This window comes from Bufo bufo, chromosome 8 (genome assembly GCF_905171765.1).
Source record: "Bufo bufo chromosome 8, aBufBuf1.1, whole genome shotgun sequence".
Taxonomy (NCBI): Eukaryota; Metazoa; Chordata; class Amphibia; order Anura; family Bufonidae; genus Bufo; species Bufo bufo.
The window spans coordinates 187739220-187756129 of NC_053396.1; the positions used below are offsets into that span (position 1 = coordinate 187739220).

Sequence of the window (16910 nt, forward strand, 5' to 3'; positions counted from 1 at the left end):
AGCATCTAACCACTAGACCATAGGAGATGCCTTTCTGCTGACTGAAAAATTATGAGACTTCTACTGTTATAGCTGGCTAAGTGTACATCTATACACATCACAGCTGCTCATATATAGAGATATAGCAGGGCTGAGTGTGCTGGGACAGCTGTCATATAGAGATATAGCAGTGCTGGGTGTGTTGGGGCAGCTGTCATGTGTATAGATGTACACTTAGCCAGCTATAACAGTAGAAGTCAGTTTTTTTTTCAATCAGTTACAATGCCTCCTTTATGGCTCTGAGGGTTAATGCTTTGCCACTGATACATTGGAGGTTGTGGGTTCGAATCCCAGACACATCAGGAGACTTTAGAATACAGTAAGATTAGATCACATTAGCGAGGGGCCCTGAACATTAAGACATCGATATAACTTGAAAATAAACTGTCGGGCCCCGAAGCAGCTGCTTCCCCGGTAGTTACGCCACCTCCTGGCTGCCTGTGTGTGTGTTAATAAAAAAAAATAAAAACTGAATGCTGTCCGGACGGGCCCCCAGTGGCGTAGGGCCCCATAGCCACTGCTATGGTTGCTATGGCGATCCCTACGCCACTGCCTGCCGCTGTAGGTCACGCGCCGAAGTGACTGAACTCATGCCCGCAAGTAGCAGATCAGTGGAACAAGTACAAGGTGGAGGGGACTGTTTCTAACAGAGGCTCACTAATGGACGCTGAGATTAGATCACCCCATATGAAAGCATTGAATCAATGCTTTCCTATGGGGAAAAATCTGACCCTGGAGGTCATCATGCAGAGTGTGAGGACGTCCAGCGTCAGATACCAGACCAAAGGTCTCTTTTACTCCAGGAAGCCCTCAGGTGGCTGCCAGCCACTAGAGGCTGACTTATTGCTGGAACGTAAACAATGCAGTTTCTCTAGAACATTGCAGCTCGATTTGCAAAAGGGACACTGTACCCAGACCACTTCAATGAGCTGAAGGGGTCTGGGTGCCTTTTGTGTCGCTTTAACTTTGAAATCTTATTAAAGATTGTGTAGGATGTGGCTGGAGGTGGGGCAAGGAGGCGGCACAAGGGTGGGGCTTGCAGCAGAACATGGGTGGGGACTTGTAGCCCCTTTTATTTCATTTTTACAAGGGGTAATAGGAGAAAACGCGCCCCAAAATTCGTAGCCCAATTTCTCCCGAGTAAGGACATACCCCATATGTGGACATAAAGTGCTCTGCGGGCGAACTACATGGCTCAGAAGAGAAGGAGCGCCATTGCGATTTTGGTTGTCCAAAATCCCAATAGCGCTCTTTCTCTTCTGAGCCGCGTAGTTCACCCGGAGATCACTCTACATCCACATATGAGGTATTTTCTGACTCGGGAGAAATTGGGCTATAAACTGTTGGGTGAACAAGTTCGTTTGCTCCACCATCAGATTCACAAATTGTTCACTGAAAGAAAACACAAAAAATATCATATTCAGTGAAGCCCACTGTGTCTGGATTCCTGGTTGGCCAACAAAGTCAGGAATCAAGGGCTCAAAATCCTCTGGGGTACTCCAGCCAAGTTCACCGGTAGAGGGATCAGGTGAATTTGCCTGGTGGGCCGGAAAACTAGTACGAGCCCCAGGGCTGCTCATACTAGTGTGGGCCACAGGGTTCCTGGCATGGGGGGCTCCTGGCTCCGCCTGGCGGCGTCTCAGTCGCCTTGGGGCTCATCATCATCACTAGATGATGAGGAGAACGAGGATGACAACAGGAAAGTGGGGTCATCCTCGTCCTCACTGGGGCTCTCGGAGTCGGAGAGCAGCTGGGCATATGCCTCCTCGGCCGAGAACATCCGGCGGGCCATCTTAGAACGCTAAAGGGGAGTGCATGTGTGTGTAAAACTTTATTTAGTGTGTGTGTGGGGAGCAGTGTGTTTTTATGTATACCCTACCCTAACCCACCCTAACCGAACAGAATCCCCGAAAAATTGCTCACAGCCCAAAAACTCGCTGATCAGCGGTGGGGTGGGCGATGTGCTAACAGTGGCCAGGCGCTCTTTTACAGCTAAGAGTGCCGGCCACAGTCAGCGCACCTACAAAAAGAAAAAAAAATGCGCTTGCGCCCCAAAATATGTGGGGGGGGGGGGCAAGCTGCAGCACCCCTGGGGGGACGGGGGTCGCACAAGTTGCTGGGGACCCCAGACACCCTCAGATCCGGGTGCTGCACACAAAAAAATAACAATTTTTTTTCACTACCCCTGCCTAACCTAAAGCTTTCCCTAAATGTTTATATGCCAGATGGCACTTTATGGGGTCTCAGGGGCCACGGATGGCGGCGGATCGTGTGGGATGCAGATGGACCGACACAGGGCTCCTCTCTCCTTACTCACACAGAAGTCTGTGGTCGGGGAGAGCGGAGCTCCAGGACGTTATCTCCAGGTCAGTCCCTCCAACCAATCACAGGCGATCCTCACCCTCATCCTCCGTCACCGCCACCTCACAGGATCTACGGAGGGTGATTGGTGGTGTATATTACACCACTGATCACCCTCCTATTCCGGGTCACCGGAGACCTGAATAAGCTGGAAATGCTGCAAACCGCAGGTCTGAATTGACCTGCGGTTCGCAGCAATCGCCGGTATGGAGGGGGGGTCACAGGACCCCCCCTCGGCATTGTCACAGGGTGCCTTCTGAATGATTTCAGCAGGCGCACTGTTCCTAACACTGCCCGCCGCACAGCGGTGATCGGAAATATACAGGTACGCCCTGTGTCCATAAGAGGTTGAAGAGGCTTTGTCACCAGAATCAACCCTATTAGACCATACATACTGCCTGGTAAGGCTCATTATGCTGATTATGTATGATAAATAGCTGCAGAGATTCATATGCAAATAAACAATTTGAGCACCCTAGAGGCGGGGCTGAATATTCTGAGCAATGCTCTATAACACCCCCTGTGCTCTGCACACACACCCCTCCCCCATTGACTGACAGGGCTAGACACCAGGCTGACGTCACAGCACCACGGGGATACCGCACATGCAGCCGTCAGCGCTGACCGCGGCAGTGCAAGGGTTAATGAGCAGGCATCAGTGTTTTCACCGATGCCGGTGCATACAGCAGGGGTCCAACTATTAGTGCCTGCCGGACCCCTGCAGCTGATCGGGCGGGAGTAGCTCCTGTGGCCGCCCAATCAGAGCGCTATACCTGTATGGCGCTGGGATTTGTGACCGTGTTTCCAGCGACATACATGGTACATGGTATAGCGCTGGTATCCTATGGGTTAATGACATATTATTTATTATAGTATATGCTATTAAAGAAAAAAACATATGTCTTTCTGGGGACTTCAACCTGTAAAGCCATTAATGTAACCTCCAAGCTATAACATTACCACATGGTTTTTCTATACTTAGAAGCTATCACATAGTACTGCGATCTGTATAATCATATATTGTGTCTGTGGATAAACCAGTAATGTATATCAGCTTTCTGAGCAGATCTTAGTGTGGTGAAGCTATAGCACACTGTGTGTATAATACACATATATACAGTAGATATGTAAAATCCAGGATACAGCTCTGTACACAGGGCCCCCTTTACTATAGTGCTGCCCATGTACTCTTAATAAAATAAAAAAAAGGACTACTTACATCACACACCACTTGAATTTGACTCTGATCTAGAGCTCAATAAAATATAAAATATAAATTTTATTAATAGCCTATATGGGGTTTTGAACCCATGAACACTGCATGTCTTACCACTGAGCTATAGCTTTAGACACTGAAGATGGTGATTTTTTTGATCTATGAGATGTAGTATAGCAAAAAACAGTAAACCAAAGATCCCTTGCGACACTGACAAATGACGTGGGATATCAGCGTCACACATCAGCGTCACACATCATTTAAATTTGCCTCTTATCTAGGGCATAATAAAATATAAAAACTTGTTAGAGGCTAAAAGGGGTTTTGAACTCAGAAAGCCTAGACATGGAGCAACAGTATTACCACTGAGCTACAAGCTTGCCTTGGATGAGCTTGTGATTTTTGTTCATCTATGTGATGTAGCATACAAAACCACAGTAAAGCTAAAATGTTTTGTGACACTGAGAAGTGAAGGACGTGAGATATCAGCGACACACATCATCGTCACACATCAGCGTCACACATCATTTAAATTTGCCTCTTATCTAGGGCATAATAAAATGTAAATATTTTTTTGAGGCTCAAAGGGGCTTTGAACTCAGAAAGCCTGGACATGGGGCAACAGCATTACCACTGAGCTACCAGCTTACCTTGTATGAGCTTGGGCTTTTTGTTCATCTATGTGATGTAGCATTCAAAACCACAGTAAACCTAAAATCCTTTGTTTTCTTCCTTACCACTGAGCTATCAGCTATGCGCTCATAACATTGTAATGTGTTAGCTTACAGCATTTTAGGCACAGAGCTATAAGCTCAGCAATAGACATACTTTGGTTGTGTGATTTAGCATACAAATACATAATATATATCTATAACTCATTCTCACTTTGACCCTGACCTATGAAGAGCATAAGTCAAACTCAGATATCAGAGTCAGGTGTCAGGGTCAGGTATCAGGGTCAGGTGTCAGGGTCAGGTGTCAGGTGTCAGGGTCAGGTGTCAGGGTCAGGTGTCAGGGTCAGGTGTCAGGGTCAGGTGTCACATTGGCATTATTTTGATACTTGACTATGATATCTGACCATGTCCTAAAATGAACACTGTAGCACCGGTGCCACTCACAGTTCTGCAGATACTCCTTGATCTGGTGAGTGATGGAACGTGCAGTCTGGTTCCAGGTCCAGTCGCTTGCTCGTCTGTCTTTCTCTCTCTGGTTGGATCACAGCAGATGCAGGTCTTCACCTAATTCCAGCTCTGGCAGGAAGAATCCGGCTTGTCTCTGATCCCAGTATGACACGGTCCCACTCCTCTGGAACACACTGTACAGTCCTCTGTATGCTGCTCCACGGCTGTCAGGGAAAACTCAGCTATTGTAGCCTCTTGCTGCTCCAGTCTTTTACTGTTGTCTCTCAGCAGCCAGCCTTCCTGTCTCTCTCTATAGAAAGCTCCGGCAACCTCCAGCACAGCCCGGGGAAACTTCTTAACTCTTTCTTAGCCTTTGGAACAGCACAACTCATGCTCCTGCTAAGTCACAGTGGTCTCTGGTGGCCAGAGGGAAACATGACAGTCTGCATAGATATAAGTGCTGAAAATGCTGCTGGATGATTCAGGGCTGCCTCTTACAAAACCATAGAAACATAGAATGTGTCGGCAGATAAGAACCATTTGGCCCATCTAGTCTGCCCAATATATCTGAATCCTATGAATAGTCCCTGGCCCTATCTTATATGAAGGATAGCCTTATGCCTATCCCATGCATGCTTAAACCCCTTCACTGTATTTGCAGCTACCACTTCTGCAGGAAGGCTATTCCATGCATCCACTACTCTCTCAGTAAAGTAATACTTCCTTATATTACTTTTAAACCTTTGCCCCTCTAATTTAAAACTGTGTCCTCTTGTGGTAGTTTTTCTTCTTATAAATATGCTCTCCTCCTTTACCGAGTTGATTCCCTTTATGTATTTAAAAGTTTCTATCATATCCCCTCTGTCTCTTCTTTCTTCCAAGCTATACATATTAAGGTCCTTTAACCTTTCCTGGTAAGTTTTATCCTGCAATCCATGTACTAGTTTAGTAGCTCTTCTCTGAACTCTCTCTAGAGTATCTATGAACTCTCTCTAGAGAGTCTGTGAAGAGAATCATATTGGAATTTTTTAGTTCAGGCAGCACAAAATAGATGGCAGGTTCCCTTTAAAATTATCTCTCCCTGTGCTGATGTGAGATGGGGAAACAGCTATCTAAAAGTCAACTGTCTAAAATTAATACAAATAAGTCACAGGGGCCTGATGGGATACACCCAAATCTATTAAAAGAGCTCAGCGGTGAACTAGCAAAACCATTAACAGATTTATTTAACCAATCACTGGCAACAGGAGTCGTCCCAGAAGATTGGAAATTAGCAAATGTTGTGCCGATTCACAAGAAAGGTAGTAGGGAGGAATCGGGCAACTATAGGCCAGTAAGCCTGACATCAATAGTGGGGAAATTAATGGAAACCATACTTAAGGAGAGGATTGTGGAACATCTAAAATCCCATGGATTGAAAGATGAAAAACTGGGTTTACTTCAGGGAGATCATGTCAAACTAATCTTATTGATTTTTTTGATTGGGTGACTAAAATAATAGATGGAGGAGGTGCAGTAGACATCGCTTATCTAGACTTTAGTAAGGCTTTTGATACTGTCCCACATAGAAGGCTTATCAATAAATTGCAGTCTTTGGGCTTGGACTCCCATATTGTTGAATGGATTAGGCAGTGGCTGAGGGACAGGCAACAGAGGGTTGTAGTCAATGGAGTATATTCCGACCAAGGTCTTGTTACCAGTGGGGTACCTCAGGGATCTGTTCTGGGACCCATATTGTTTAATATATTTAGCAGCGAAATTGCAGAAGGCCTCGATGGTAAGGTGTGTCTTTTTGCTGATGACACAAAGATTTGTAACAGGGTTGATGTTCCTGGAGGGATACACCAAATGGAAAAGGATTTAGGAAAACTAGAGGAATGGTCAAAAATCTGGCAACTAAAATTTAATGTTGATAAGTGCAAGATAATGCACCTGGGGCGTAAAAACCCAAGAGCAGAATATAAAATCAGTGATACAGTCCTAACCTCAGTATCTGAGGAAAGGAATTTAGGGGTCATTATTTCAGAAGACTTAAAGGTAGGCAGACAATGTCATAGAGCAGCAGGAAATGCTAGCAGAATGCTTGGGTGTATAGGGAGAGGAATTACCAGTATAAAGAGGGAGGTGCTCATGCCGCTCTACAGAGCACTAGTGAGACCTCATTTGGAGTATTGTGCTCAGTACTGGAGACCATATCTCCAGAAGGATATTGATACTTTGGAGAGAGTTCAGAGAAGAGCTACTAAACTGGTACATGGATTGCAGGATAAAACTTACCAGGAAAGATTAAAGGACCTTAACATGTATAGCTTGGAAGAAAGACGAGGGGATATGATAGAAACTTTTAAATACATAAAGGGAATCAACAAGGTAAAAGAGGAGAGAATATTTAAAAGAAGAAAAACTGCTACAAGAGGACATAGTTTTAAATTAGAGGGGCAAAGTTTTAAAAGTAATATCAGGAAGTATTACTTTACTGAGTGAGTAGTGGATGCATGGAATAGCCTTCCTGCAGAAGTGGTAGCTGCAAATACAGTGAAAGAGTTTAAGCATGCATGGGATAGGCATAAGGCCATCCTTCATATAAGATAGGGCCAGGGGCTATCCATAGTATTCAGTATATTGGGCAGACTAGATGGGCCAAATGGTTCTTATCTGCCGACACATTCTATGTTTCTATGTTTCTATCATTATTTGAACACTCTTTGTGAGGATTAAATTAAATGTTCTGGACTGACATTTTGCTGTTTGGCCACAAGTTGCCGCTGTTTCCTAAACACAGCTACAGACTGCATATATATCTCCATATTCATGAGAGAGGTGGGGTTTACACAGAGCCTGGAAAGGAAGTGAAGAATCCTCCATTTTAGAGTGAAGCTGAGAGAGACAATGAGGACTTGTGTGAGATGAGAATCCCCTCAACATCCAGGTGTGGGAGCGCCCTTCTATGACCAGAGCTGCAGCCAAGTGAAGCTGATCGTGTCCAAGACCCTGATCCTGTCCAGTGGAAAGAAGATTGCTGCCAGGAATGCTGATAAGAGCAGAGGAACAAAACAACATATACTGCGATACCACATGCTTGTTGGAGAGACATTTGTTCTGTTCAGAGTCACCAGCGGATGCAGAGCAGACCCGGGTCGGTAAGATCATGCACGCACCTCATTACAGTGTTGGCGCCTAGAGACTGAGACCAGGCCTGTAGTTAGTTAGTTAGTTAGGGTTTCTGTTTGTGTCAGGCCACAAGTGTTACTACTATTCATTGCAAGGACTCTATAACTTAAAATGACATTACACACCAGAGAGCTGCTAAACTTCCCCACAACCTTAAGCCAGGCTGGCGTTGTTTTGCTCAGAAGGAATAGTCAGGCACGTGCTACAGGACTAGTTATGGGAGGGGGAATAATGTAGATCTGTGTAAGATTGTAAGCTGTTGTGCTGCACCGCAGGCTAGCCCGTACCACACACCCATACAGTGATTATTGTTCTTTTAGGGTAAAAACAGGTAAGGTGTGGCAGTTTAGTAGTGCCCGCCAGTAGGTAAATTACTGCTCTTTCCTCCTGCATCCATCGGAGGGCGCCGTGCTGTGCAGCACAAGGGTCTCAGCCTTCGAATTGGGTGTATGTAAATTTATTGTATGTTCCCAGAATTTGTGGTTGTGTTTATCGCCACATTTAAGTAAAATCCTGTTTTGGCAAAAGCTGGTGTTGGGGTTTCCTCGTTCGTGACTTCGCTGTATCCTGGGGAGCCCACCCCGGTACATGGCTTACACTGAGAACCCACCGATCCCTAGATTGCGGAGAGACAAGTGCTTGCATTGTACGCTTTTAGGGATGAGCGAACCCGAACTGTATAGTTCGGGTTCGTACCGAATTTTGGGGTGTCCGTGACACGGACCCGAACCCGAACATTTTCGTAAAAGTCCGGGTTCGGTGTTCGGCGCTTTCTTGGCGCTTTTTGAAAGGCTGCAAAGCAGCCAATCAACAAGCGTCATACTACTTGGCCCAAGAGGCCATCACAGCCATGCCTACTATTGGCATGGCTGTGATTGGCCAGTGCACCATGTGACCCAGCCTCTATTTAAGCTGGAGTCACGTAGCGCCGCACGTCACTCTGCTATGATCAGTATAGGGAGAGGTTGCAGCTGCGACGTTAGGGCGAGATTAGGCAGATTAACTCCTCCAAAAGACTTCATTCTGTGATCGATCTGCAGCTGTGGATCATTGAAGTGCTATTATTGACTTGCTCACTATTTTGAGGCTGCCCAGAGCGTTTTTAGATCACTTTTTTTCTGGGGTGATCGGCGGCCATTTTGTGACTTGTGGTGCGCCAGCACGAGCTATCACCAAGTGTATTTAACCATCGATAGTGTGGTTATTTTGTGCTATATCCTACATCAGCTGCAGGCTGAGCCTGTGTCACCCAAGTGCATTTAACCATCAACAGTCTGATTATTTTTTGGCCATATACTACATCAGCTGCAGGCTGAGCCTGTGTCACCCAAGTGTATTTAACCATCGATAGTGTGGTTATTTTGTGCTATATCCTATATCAGCTGCAGGCTGAGCCTGTGTCACCCAAGTGCATTTAACCATCAACAGTCTGATTATTTTTTGGCCATATACTACATCTGGTGCAGGCTGAGCCTGTGTCACCCAAGTGCATTTAACCATCAACAGTGTGGTTATTTTTTGGCCATATATTACATCAGGGGCAAGTTGAGCCTGTCACCCAGCGCCTAAAAAATAGACCTGACATTTCTATACAACCAAATCTGCACAGTTTTAGCTGGTCAAGTTATTTGTAGTGACCGTAAAAGCAGACTTTTTGTTCTGGGTTGAAAAAGCATTCCCAAATTTGCAATTCTGAAAATAACTAGTTTGTGGTATTTGAGGCCTACTTGAAATCTATCCCAAAAAGAAAATCTTACATTGAAGGTATTGATAGTGTCATTCAGAAAAACCTAAGACACACGCTAGCGTGCTGATAGAAGTGTCATTCTGTGATTAAACCTATAACTGTCACACAGCGCAAAAAAAAAACAGGTCTCACATCTCTATTCAACCAAATCTGCACAGTTTTAGCTGGTCAAGTTATTTGTAGTGACCGTAAAAGCAGACTTTTTGTTCTGGGTTGAAAAAGCATTCCCAAATTTGCCATTCTGAAAATAACTAGTTTGTGGTATTTGAGGCCTACTTGAAATCTATCCCAAAAAGAAAATCTTACATTGAAGGTATTGATAGTGTCATTCAGAAAATCCTAAGACACACGCTAGCGTGCTGATAGAAGTGTCATTCTGTGATTAAACCTATAACTGTCACACAGCGCAAAAAAAAACAGGTCTCACATCTCTATTCAACCAAATCTGCACAGTTTTAGCTGGTCAAGTTATTTGTAGTGACCGTAAAAGCAGACTTTTTGTTCTGGGTTGAAAAAGCATTCCCAAATTTGCCATTCTGAAAATAACTAGTTTGTGGTATTTGAGGCCTACTTGAAATCTATCCCAAAAAGAAAATCTTACATTGAAGGTATTGATAGTGTCATTCAGAAAAACCTAAGACACACGCTAGCGTGCTGATAGAAGTGTCATTCTGTGATTAAACCTATAACTGTCACACAGCGCAAAAAAAAACAGGTCTCACATCTCTATTCAACCAAATCTGCACAGTTTTAGCTGGTCAAGTTATTTGTAGTGACCGTAAAAGCAGACTTTTTGTTCTGGGTTGAAAAAGCATTCCCAAATTTGCCATTCTCAAAATTGTGGTGAACGGGAACAATGAGGAAAACATCTAATAAGGGATGCGGATGTGGACATGGTCGTGGTGGTGTTAGTGGACGCTCTGGTGCTGGGAGAGGACGTGGCCGTTCTGCCACAGCCACACGTCCTAGTGAACCAACTACCTCAGGTCCCAGTAGCCAGCAGAATTTACAGCGATATTTGGTGGGGCCCAATGCCGTTCTAAGGATGGTAAGGCCTGAGCAGGTACAGGCATTAGTCAATTGGGTGGCCGACAGTGGATCCAGCACGTTCACATTATCTCCCACCCAGTCTTCTGCAGAAAGCGCACAGATGGCGCATGAAAACCAAGCCCATCGGTCTGTCACATCACCCCCATGCATATCAGGGAAACTGTCTGAGCCTCAAGTTATGCAGCAGTCTCTTATGCTGTTTGAAGACTCTGCTGCCAGGGTTTCCCAAGGGCATCCACCTAGCCTTTCCCCAGGGGTGGAAGAGATAGAATGCACTAACGCACAACCACTTATTTTTCCTGATGATGAGGACATGGGAATACCACCTCAGCACGTCTCTGATGATGACGAAACACAGGTGCCAACTGCTGCGTCTTTCTGCAGTGTGCAGACTGTACAGGAGGTCAGGGATCAAGACTGGGTGGAAGACGATGCAGGGGACGATGAGGTCCTAGACCCCACATGGAATGAAGGTCGTGCCACTGACTTTCACAGTTCGGAGGAAGAGGCAGTGGTGAGACCGAGCCAACAGCGTAGCAAAAGAGGGAGCAGTGGGCAAAATCAGAACACCCGCCGCCATCTGGGACCGAGCACTCCAAAGGCAGCTTCAAGGAGTTCCCTGGCATGGCACTTCTTCAAACAATGTGCTGACGACAAGACCCGAGTGGTTTGCACGCTGTGCCATCAGAGCCTAAAGCGAGGCATTAACGTTCTGAACCTTAGCACAACCTGCATTACCAGGCACCTGCATGCAAAGCATGAACTGCAGTGGAGTAAACACCTTAAAAACAAGGAAGTCACTCAGGCTCCCCCTGCTACCTCTTCTGCTGCTGCCGCCTCGGCCTCTTCTGCTGCTGCTGCCGCCGCCTCGGCCTCTTCCTCCGCTTCTGGAGGAACGTTGGCACCTGCCGCCCAGCAAACATGGGATGTACCACCAACACCACCACCTGCGTCACCAAGCATCTCAACCATGTCACACGGCAGCGTTCAGCTCTCCATCTCACAAACATTTGAGAGAAAGCGTAAATTCTCACCTAGCCACCCTCGATCCCTGGCCCTGAATGCCAGCATTTCTAAACTACTGGCCTATGAAATGCTGTCATTTAGGCTGATGGACACACACAGCTTCAAACAGCTCATGTCACTTGCTGTCCCACAGTATGTTGTTCCCAGCCGCCACTACTTCTCCAAGAGAGCCGTGCCTTCCATGCACAAACAAGTGTCCGATAAAATCAAGTGTGCACTGCGCAACGCCATCTGTGGCAAGGTCCACCTAACCACAGATACGTGGACCAGTAAGCACGGCCAGGGACGCTATATCTCCCTAACTGCACACTGGGTAAATGTAGTGGCGGCTGGGCCCCAGGCGGAGAGCTGTTTGGCGCACGTCCTTCCGCCGCCAAGGATCGCAGGGCAACATTCTTTGCCTCCTGTCTCCTCCTCCTCCTACTTAGCTTCCTCCTCCTCTTCTTCCACCTGCTCATCCAGTCAGCCACACACCTTCACCACCAACTTTAGCACAGCACGGGGTAAACGTCAGCAGGCCATTCTGAAACTCATATGTTTGGGGGACAGGCCCCACACCGCACAGGAGTTGTGGCGGGGTATAGAACAACAGACCGACGAGTGGTTGCTGCCGGTGAGCCTCAAGCCCGGCCTGGTGGTGTGCGATAATGGGCGAAATCTCGTTGCAGCTCTGGGACTAGCCGGTTTGACGCACATCCCTTGCCTGGCGCATGTGCTGAATTTGGTGGTGCAGAAGTTCATTCGCAACTACCCCGACATGTCAGAGCTGCTGCATAAAGTGCGGGCCGTCTGTTCGCGCTTCCGGCGTTCACACCCTGCCACTGCTCGCCTGTCTGCGCTACAGCGTAACTTCGGCCTTCCCGCTCACCGCCTCATATGCGACGTGCCCACCAGGTGGAACTCCACCTTGCATATGCTGGACAGACTGTGCGAGCAGCAGCAGGCCATAGTGGAGTTTCAGCTGCAGCACGCACGGGTCAGTCGCACTGCGGATCAGACCCACTTCACCACCAATGACTGGGCCTCCATGCGAGACCTGTGTGCCCTGTTGCGCTGTTTCGAGTACTCCACCAACATGGCCAGTGGCGATGACGCCGTTATCAGCGTTACAATACCACTTCTATGTCTCCTTGAGAAAACACTTAGGGCGATGATGGAAGAGGAGGTGGCCCAGGAGGAAGAGGAGGAAGAGGGGTCATTTTTAGCACTTTCAGGCCAGTCTCTTCGAAGTGACTCAGAGGGAGGTTTTTTGCAACACCAGAGGCCAGGTACAAATGTGGCCAGACAGGGCCCACTACTGGAGGACGAGGAGGACGAGGATGAGGAGGAGGTGGAGGAGGATGAGGATGAAGCATGTTCACAGCGGGGTGGCACCCAAAGCAGCTCGGGCACATCACTGGTGCGTGGCTGGGGGGAAACACAGGACGATGACGATACGCCTCCCACAGAGGACAGCTTGTCCTTACCTCTGGGCAGCCTGGCACACATGAGCGACTACATGCTGCAGTGCCTGCGCAACGACAGCAGAGTTGCCCACATTTTAACGTGTGCGGACTACTGGGTTGCCACCCTGCTGGATCCCCGGTACAAAGACAATGTGCCCACCTTACTTCCTACACTGGAGCGTGATAGGAAGATGCGCGAGTACAAGCGCACGTTGGTAGACGCGCTACTGAGAGCATTCCCAAATGTCACAGGGAAACCAGTGGAAGCCCAAGGCGAAGGCAGAGGAGGAGCAAGAGGTCGCCAACGCAGCTGTGTCACGCCCAGCTCCTCTGAGGGCAGGGTTAGCATGACAGAGATGTGGAAAAGTTTTGTCAACACGCCACAGCTAAGTGCACCACCACCTGATACGGAACGTGTTAGCAGGAGGCAACATTTCACTAACATGGTGGAACAGTACCTGTGCACACCCCTCCACGTACTGACTGATGGTTCGGCCCCATTCAACTTCTGGGTCTCCAAATTGTCCACGTGGCCAGAGCTAGCCTTTTATGCCTTGGAGGTGCTGGCCTGCCCGGCGGCCAGCGTTTTGTCTGAACGTGTATTCAGCACGGCAGGGGGCGTCATTACAGACAAACGCAGCCGCCTGTCTACAGCCAATGTGGACAAGCTGACGTTCATAAAAATGAACCAGGCATGGATCCCACAGGACCTGTCCATCCCTTGTGCAGATTAGATATTAACTACCTCCCCTTAACAATATATTATTCTACTCCAGGGCACTTCCTCATTCAATACTATTTTTAATTTCATTTTACCATTATATTGCGGGGCAACCCAAAGTTGAATGAACCTCTCCTCTGTCTGGGTGCCGGGGCCTAAATGTGTGACAGTGGCCTGTTCCAGTGGTGGGTGACGTGAAGCCTGATTCTCTGCTATGACATGAAGACAGATTCTGCGCTGACATAAGGCCAGATTCTCTGTTATGGGACCGCTCTCGTCTGTCTGGGTGCCGGGGCCTAAATGTGTGACAGTGGCCTGTTCCAGTGGTGGGTGACGTGAAGCCTGATTCTCTGCTATGACATGAATACAGATTCTGCGCTGACATAAGGCCAGATTCTCTGTTACGGGACCGCTCTCCTCTGCCTGGGTGCCTGGGCATAAATGTGTGACAGTGGCCTGTTCCAGTGGTGGCTGACGTGAAGCCTGATTCTCTGCTATGACATGAAGACAGATTCTGCGCTGACATAAGGCCAGATTCTCTGTTACGGGACCGCTCTCCTCTGTCTGGGTGCCGGGGCCTAAATGTGTGACAGTGGCCTGTTCCAGTGGTGGGTGACGTGAAGCCTGATTCTCTGCTATGACATGAAGACAGATTCTGCGCTGACATAAGGCCAGATTCTCTGTTACGGGACCTCTCTCCTCTGCCTGGGTGCCTGGGCCTAAATGTGTGACAGTGGCCTGTTCCAGTGGTGGGTGACGTGAAGCCTGATTCTCTGCTATGACATGAATACAGATTCTGCGCTGACATAAGGCCAGATTCTCTGTTACGGGACCTCTCTCCTCTGCCTGGGTGCCGGGGCCTAAATGTGTGACAGTGGCCTGTTCCAGTGGTGGGTGACGTGAAGCCTGATTCTCTGCTATGACATGAAGACTGATTCTGTGCTGACATAAGGCCAGATTCTCTGTTACGGGACCTCTCTCCTCTGCCTGGGTGCCGGGGCCTAAATGTGTGACAGTGGCCTGTTCCAGTGGTGGGTGCTGTGAAGCCTGATTCTCTGCTATGACATGAAGACTGATTCTGTGCTGACATAAGGCCAGATTCTCTGTTACGGGACCTCTCTCCTCTGTCTGGGTGCCGGGGCCTAAATGTGTGACAGTGGCCTGTTCCAGTGGTGGGTGATGTGAAGCCTGATTCTCTGCTATGACATGAAGACTGATTCTGTGCTGACATGAAGACAGATTCTCTGCTATGGCATGAAGAGACTGATTCTCTGCTGACATGAAGCCAGATTCTTTGCTATGGCATGAAGAGACTGATTCTCTGCTGACGTGAAGCCAGATTCTCTGCTATGGGACCTATGTCCAATTGATATTGGTTAATTTTTATTTTTTTTATTTTTATTTTAATTCATTTCCCTATCCACATTTGTTTGCAGGGGATTTACCTACATGTTGCTGCCTTTTGCAGCCCTCTAGCTCTTTCCTGGGCTGTTTTACAGCCTTTTTAGTGCCCAAAAGTTCAGGTCCCCATTGACTTCAATGGGGTTCGGGTTCGGGACAAAGTTCGGGTCGGGTTCGGATCCCGAACCCGAACATTTCCGGGAAGTTCGGCCGAACTTCTCGAACCCGAACATCCAGGTGTTCGCTCAACTCTATACGCTTTCTCTCCTTACTGTAGGAAAAGGAAGCATAGACTTTCTATTGAGTCATTCTCACTTCCTCTCCTGCAGCAAGTAGAAAGAGTGTGATATGCTAGAGCTTCTCTTTTTTAATTTTTTTCTGTATGTGCTCAGGAATACACCTACCTGGATAGAAGAGAAATATTTTAAACTTATGGAAAGAATAATTAATGATTTAATGTGGGGAAGAAAATGAGTCAGGTTAAAATTGGAACATCTATACAAACCATTGGAATGTGGGGGTTTAAACCTCCCCTATTTCAAAGGTTATTGTATTGCTGCCCAGTTATTGATGTGTTACGAATGGAAAAATAGTGCACTTTTAAGGAGCCTAGTAGGGAGTTATTCATATAATAACATATTTACTCTTTTGGAATCTGGACTATTGATTAGCCAAGAGCGGGGTTATAAAGAGATTATAAAATTACTTTCTAAAATGTGGGCTACTACTAGAACATGGTTGAGGGTAAAGGGTTCACTTACATTCACGCCTCTTTGGCATAACGTTCATCTACAGATGTTAGATGGTATAGCAGCGGATACATTTTGGCAAAAGAATAGGATTTTTTACATTTCACAAGTAGTTAAGGATAGAGAGATTAAGTTGTTCACGGAGTTATCACATAATGTAGAAAACCTCTCTTGGTTTAGGTATTTTCAGTTGCGGTCAGCATTATTTAGTCTCCTTACAGAAGAATTCCTTTCTCCTGCTTCAGCGTACACATCCACACTCTTGGCTGACTTGCCAACAACTACTCTCTAGCCAGGGGAAAGTGGGGCCAGTTCACTATCCAGCAACTATTACTAGGAACTGCCTACACATATACAGCCATTTGGAATACACAAGGCATAGTATAGCTATATTAGCCATTTGTACCACTGGTAGTTAACATCACAGTAAACAGGGATGGCCAACCTGTGGCTCTCCAGCTGTTGCAAAACTACAACTCCCAGCATGCCCAGACTGCTTACAACTATCAGCCTACAGCAGGGCATGGTGGGAATTGTAGTTTTACAACAGCTGGAGAGCCACAGGTTGGCCATACCTGACAATAAATATTTCATAAGCTTTAGTGAACCATATAATAAATTTAGCTGTGAACCATAGCATGAACCCTTTAGCAGTGAATCATAGGGTCACTGCAATACCACATGGATCCTAATGAAAGAATAATACCCACTTGCTCCCTGACATTCTGTTCCTGCACCCTGGCTCCTTTTGGCAGTCTTCCAGTCCACAGCTTGTGGACTTGATGCCAGAGTAAAGATGGGGCATGTGCATCTCTGTAGCTAATGGCTGATGTGTCCCCAAGCAGGTCATTGGTTGCAGGAGT

The 16910-nt window shown here is 47.1% G+C and overlaps 1 protein-coding gene across 1 annotated transcript in view; it reads right to left on the minus strand.

Moving 5' to 3' along the window:
• Positions 1-16910, minus strand: part of LOC121009422 (cytochrome P450 2G1-like) — a 65269-nt gene that overhangs the window by 15593 nt on the left and 32766 nt on the right. The window lies entirely within an intron of this gene.